Genomic DNA, 6,129 nt, shown 5'->3' with positions numbered 1-6,129 from the left:
ATGCTCAACTTTGTGCAAATAATGAGCAGAAAATGTTGATAGGTGTGAGGTTCAGGTAATGACATTCATCATGAGCGTTTAAAAATATGTGACCCTGGACCACAAAACCTGTCATAAGTTGCAAGGGTATATTTGTAGCAATAGCCAACACTACATTGTATGGGTCAAAATTATCGATACGTGATCTGTGAAAATGACAATAAAACACTTATGACCTTTTACATGAAGAGACTGCTGAGGGCATTAAGAATAGGACTGCAATTCAACAGGACTTTTCCCCCGAAAAAAATCTTCAAGAACTAAAGAAGTTAAGGAGACAGATTCATTGTGTAACCAGAAACAGAATCATTGAGTTCCATAACTCTCATCCCTTGTCTTGGTATATGAATATTAAACTGTGTTCACAAATACAAATACATCAGAACCAAACTCAGCATCTATTTCAGGTCAGTGTCATTAACCAGTGATGGAGGAGCAGCAGTTATTCATTAGTTTCTGCTGCTTCCATTATTCAGTAAACACACCAGAATATTACTTATTATCATAATGCCAAATCTAAGCTTATCAATTTGATAAAATATGATTCATGACAACATCTGTGTAGAAAACCTGTATGTTAGTGTGACATTTTCTGTAAGCATGTTACAAGATTATCAACATTATCAAAATATTTTCTGTAACACATGAGGTACATTTGCATGTCTTTATCTCTCATGATGTTCCTAAAGATCTGACTGCAGGTTTCAGGAAGTCTTGAGGCTTTAACACAGTCTGTGTTTTTAACCGTCTGTCATTATTCAGTCAGTATGGCGCTCAGTCAACTTCCTCTTGTGCTCTGTGAGTATTATTTTTTATCTATGTATTTCAGTGGCTGGTAATTGCTATTATATTATGTAAATAGTAAATAGTACACAGTTAGTAAAAGCGTATCTTTATCAGACTGTTTGCTTCAAGTTCCCTAAACAAGTTCAAGTTCTCTCTGCTTTGATGATGAAATCTATAAAACATCAAACAAATGTTTCAGTGTTTTCTCTGAACACATATACATGTAGTCCCACAACAATATCTTAATGTGAGTTACTTCTTATAACAGTCACTGTTTTCAGACTCTGGAAGGTTTTTACAGAAATACTCATTCAGTTGCCACTACATCTAAAAAAACAAGCTGAGCTGAGAAACATTTGAGAGTAAAATTATGGCATTCCTTTAAACTTTTATGTCTAAAGTATAAAGGAAAGTTGATCAGTTCCATATTCACACTGTGATGAGTTTTTTCTCTTTGTGTTTTTAGTGCTGATTTCACACATCCACTCTGGACACAATGAAGGTGAGAGAATTTGACTTATATATTTCATAACATATGGGCGATGTCTCACTAACAGTTACAAACCAGATGAGAAAATAAACAATTTGATTATAAACACACCTTTTTAAACAAGTTTTATAAATTATTTATGTGTTGTGAACTTTTTGATGTGTCAAAGTGGTAGTTGTGTACTGTAGTCTGTCAATGGAGGGACAGAAATCTCTCAGATTTCATAAAGAATATCTTAATTTGTGTTCTGAAGATGAACAAAAGTCTTGTGGATTTGGAACAGCATGAGAGTGAGAGTGTAACCCTTTAAAGTTGTATGTTAACTCTTAGCATTGTGCTGAGTGAATGTTGACCTCACTTATCCCTGTAACTGCTGCTAGCAGATGTGTTTCTTGCCTGTATTTCTTATCTGTGAAATCAAAGATCTCTAACAATTTACCATTAGCAGTGAGCAAATACATAGCAAGTACTTTTCCTTACACAATGTGCAGATGATTTCATAAGATACAAGTGACCACACCGCCCAACAGCTACAGAGAACAACACTTCAGTCTTACCTTATTTAACATGAATGTTTTACAATCAGGCAACTGTGTTCACACAGTAAAAGCAGCACATTATTTTTATTGTAAATTGCTGTTGTTGTACAGAAACACCAAAAGCCAAAGTGACCATTAAACCTGATCAACATGTATTCAGAGGAGAGACAGTCACTCTCAGATGTGACATTGATGGTGAAGGAGTCACTAGCTGGCAGTACAGCTGGTATAAAGACGGTTCATTCTACAGTTCCAGTGAACTACAGGAACACACATTCAGTCCTGTTACTGAGTCTGATGCAGGTAAATACTTCTGTTATGGAGCAGAGAGAGGAGGATCACGCAGCTCACAACACAGTTATGCAGTTACACTGACAGTATCAGGTGAGTTTGATCATCTCTTCACACACACACAAGTTTAACATGCTATTAAAGAGTGATTTATTAACCTTTAGGTGCTGTTTGGGGTCTTTTTGACCACAAATGACGTTTGATGAAATAAAAAAAAAATAATGTACCCTTTATCTAAATGGCATGAGACTTTGTATGGTTGCCAACACTTGGTAGCTTTACAAATAAAAAAAGAAACTGGCTTGATATCTTGCTGTATGTTAGTGTGGGGAAAAAAAGTCACACTCAGGATGTTTGGGGTCTCTGGAGACCCCACACTGAAATGAATGGGGAAATCAATACTTTTTCTTTTTAATTTGTCAAATAAAATCACTAAATCCACCACAACGCAGACCACAAAATACATGAAAATTAAAGTGGCAACCCTTCCATGCGTTCACAATGCAGAACGATTACGCTCGCAACCTCGCACACACTTCTCTTCTCAAAGTGGTTGAAAAGTGTTCAGATTTTTAGGGGTCAAGCACCAAACGTGTAGTGAATTTTATTTTGCTTATAACTTTGAACCCTTTGGTCTAAAAACAAGATCCTTCTCTTGATCTTGGAATAAAGATATTTACAATTTCTGTAATATTGATTATGAGACATTGTCAAATATATTGCTGTTTTTGTTTCACCACCTCTTGGTCAGAAATGATTTTTTTTTTTTTATCTCTACTTAGCCATTTAGAATTTTATCGTAAACTGCTGTACCCACAAAACACTTTGTTGAATGCTGTGTCTCTCTGACTGCTGGCATTGCTGATGTGACATGGTGGGTTGAGCTCTGGGCTGCTAACCTAAAGGTTGTGGTTTTGAACCATTCCTAACATGGTCTAGTTGCAAAAGCCTTTGTTCTCCTTTTACTCTTTGCATCGTTCTGAGTGAATGTCGACCTCACTTGTTCCTATAATTGCTTGCAGCTTCATTTATTCAATTGTCTATGAAATTAAAATGCACTTTATAAGATTTATCAGGGTTTCTGTGGGCCTTAAAAGGTGATAAAGGTCTTAATTTAGTCTTCCACAAATCAAAGCCTTAAAAGGTCTTAAATTGGAGCAGAGAGTCTTAAATTCATGAAGTCATGGCATTAAATGTTCTATGCCCTGCAAAAAAAAAAAAAAAAAAGAATATCTTGTTTTCCAATAAAAATATGTAAACATCCTTAAATCAAGATATATTTACTTGAGATGTAAAATAAAGATGTGAAGTCTTCTTTTCTAAGAAACTGAATAAAACTAAGTACTTGTATGGGATCTTTTTTTCATACTATAACATAAAATTAAGCAATATCATGAGAGCTATTTTTGCGAATATGAGCATGACTGCAAAACGTGATATTGAGTTTATACAAACCTTCAACAAACAAGTTAATTTTAAGTGACACAATTAAACTAAAAATTAAAAATTAAATTAAATAAAAAATAGTTCCAAACAAATCCATAACATAATTTGTGTGTGTTTCTGAGCAACACACAGCGGTGATTTATTACTGAATGTATCAGCTGCTTTGAACTTTGAATAAATTACTCTGTGAGTTACTCATTAAGGGATTTGCCACCGCCAAGCCTACTGGCAGATCTTTCAGATGAATTTCAGGAGTGCTAGTTTGGTCTTGGTCTTGTCTTGGTCTCAACACACTCTGATCCTGGTCTCGGTTTAGGTGGCCTTGACTACAAATATTGATTTAAGAATCTTTAGACAAACAGGGCAAAATGAGGAAGAGCATCAGTTGTTGTTGTTGTTTTTTTGCAGTGGAAAAAATTCCATAATCTTTATTTTTTTCCATTCAATTTATACCTTAAGTTCTCTTTACTTGCTCCTAAAAAGTCTTAAATTCATTTTCATAAAACCTGCAGAAACCTTGTGTAGTGTGATTTCCATATGTCACTTCATCTAGACGCCGTCACAGTGAATTCAATAGTGCTCCAATGATGAGATAGTTTAGTTTATTCATATAAAAAAGGTAATAAACAAAAAGAAACAATTAGTGCAATAGCATTATCCAAAACAAACTTATTGTAAACAACGATTTAAACCTTACATCTGCTGGCTTCTTCCACAGTTCCACGAGTCCATTACTTCATTCACTAGGGACACGCTATTTAAACAATCTTTCATATGACTAACATTCTTTAGCCAGCAAGTATCACTATATTGACATTAACATATAAATTAAATGACTCATACACCATGTTTACCAATGAGAGAATGAAATCTTCTGCTGAAATATTTTCACGACTCATGCTACTATAATGATTTTATGCTGATAGATATTCCCAAACCAACTCTGACTGTTGAGCCACAGAGCTGTACCAGTAAGCAGACGAGATCTTCTGCTGAAAAATCTTTACCACTCATGCTACAGATTTTCCTAAACCAAAACTGACTGTGCGGCCACAGAGTTCATTGTTCACTGGAGACTCAGTTACTCTGAGATGTGAGGTGGATCAGTCATGGGATGGATGGGAGTTTCTCTGGAGTAAAAACTCAAACACTGAATCTACTGAAGCTTCAACTAAAACAATTGATTCAGTGAAAGTCTCTGATGGAGGAGAGTACAGGTGCAGAGCACGAAGAGAAGAACATTACACAGATTACAGTGAAACAGTAACAGTGACAATATACGGCAAGTGCATTTCCTTATTTACTTACATATGCACAAATTATTTCATAAGCCTAAATAATTGACTGTAATAGCTATAGAAAACAACACTTTAACCTGATTTAGCATGTATGTTTTGTAGGCTACTCAAGTTTTTATTCTGTAAAAACAGCACATTGTTTTCATTGTAAATTGTTGTCATTGCACAGAAAGACCAAAACCCAAAGTGAGCATTAAACCTGATCAACATGTATTCAGAGGAGAGACGGTCACTATCAGATGTGACATTGATGGTGAAGGAGTCACTAGCTGGCAGTACAGCTGGTATAAAGACAGTTCAGTCAGTGTTTTCAGTGAACTACAGGAACACACATTCAGTCCTGTTACTGAGTCTGACGCAGGTAAATACTCTTGTTATGGAGCAGAGAGAGGAGGATCACGCAGCTCACAAAACAGTGATGCATTTAGACTGACAGTATCAGGTGAGTTTGATCATCTCTTCACATACACACACTCTTTATATGTTATTAAATTATTGATTTCTCTATTTCAGATAGAGCCCAGGCAGTTTTAAGTGTTTCTCCACAGAAGTGGTTGACTGAAGGAGATCCAGTGACTCTGATCTGTGAGGTTTACGGCTCCTCTACAGGCTGGACATTCAGCTGGTGCACTGTGACTCTTTCATCAGGTATAAGTTATAATATGCTTCATGTGATAACATCAGAATTAACTGGTTTTATTAAAATAAAATACTGCTTAAAGTTTACCCCTAAATTAAAATTAAGTCATCATTTACACACCCTGGTGCTATTCTAATGCCGTATGCCTTTCTTTCTTTTTCGAAAAAAAAAAAAAACAAGTCCCGCGCGTGCTCCTCCATATAATGGCAGTGGGTAATGATCAGCATCAAGCTTTCGAAAAAAGACGCAAATGAATGGTTCCATGCGACACATGCTGTAGCCTATATTTCAGGTGTTCTGGGGGTACACGATATACACTGAACAAAATTATAAACGCAACACTTTTGTTTTTGCCCCCATTTTTCATGAGCTGAACTCAAAGATCTAAAACTTTTTCTATGTACACAAAAGGCCTATTTCTCTCAAATATTGTTCACAAATCTGTCTAAATCTGTGTTAGTGAGCACTTCTCCTTTGCCGAGATAATCCATCCACCTCACAGGTGTGGCATATCAAGATGCTGATTAGACAGAATGATTATTGCACAGGTGTGCCTTAAGCTGGCCACAATAAAAGGCCACTCTAAAATATGCAGTTTTA

The 6,129-nt window shown here is 35.8% G+C and overlaps 1 pseudogene; it reads left to right on the top strand.

The window, feature by feature from the left end:
• The first annotated feature begins 806 nt into the window (after positions 1-806).
• Positions 807-6,129, top strand: part of LOC107740508 (uncharacterized) — a 10,116-nt pseudogene continuing 4,793 nt past the window's right edge.

Source organism: Sinocyclocheilus rhinocerous, unplaced genomic scaffold, assembly GCF_001515625.1.
Source record: "Sinocyclocheilus rhinocerous isolate Xijiao unplaced genomic scaffold, SAMN03320098_v1.1 scaffold4119, whole genome shotgun sequence".
Classification (NCBI taxonomy): Eukaryota; Metazoa; Chordata; class Actinopteri; order Cypriniformes; family Cyprinidae; genus Sinocyclocheilus; species Sinocyclocheilus rhinocerous.
This window is presented reverse-complemented; position numbering and strand designations above follow the sequence as displayed.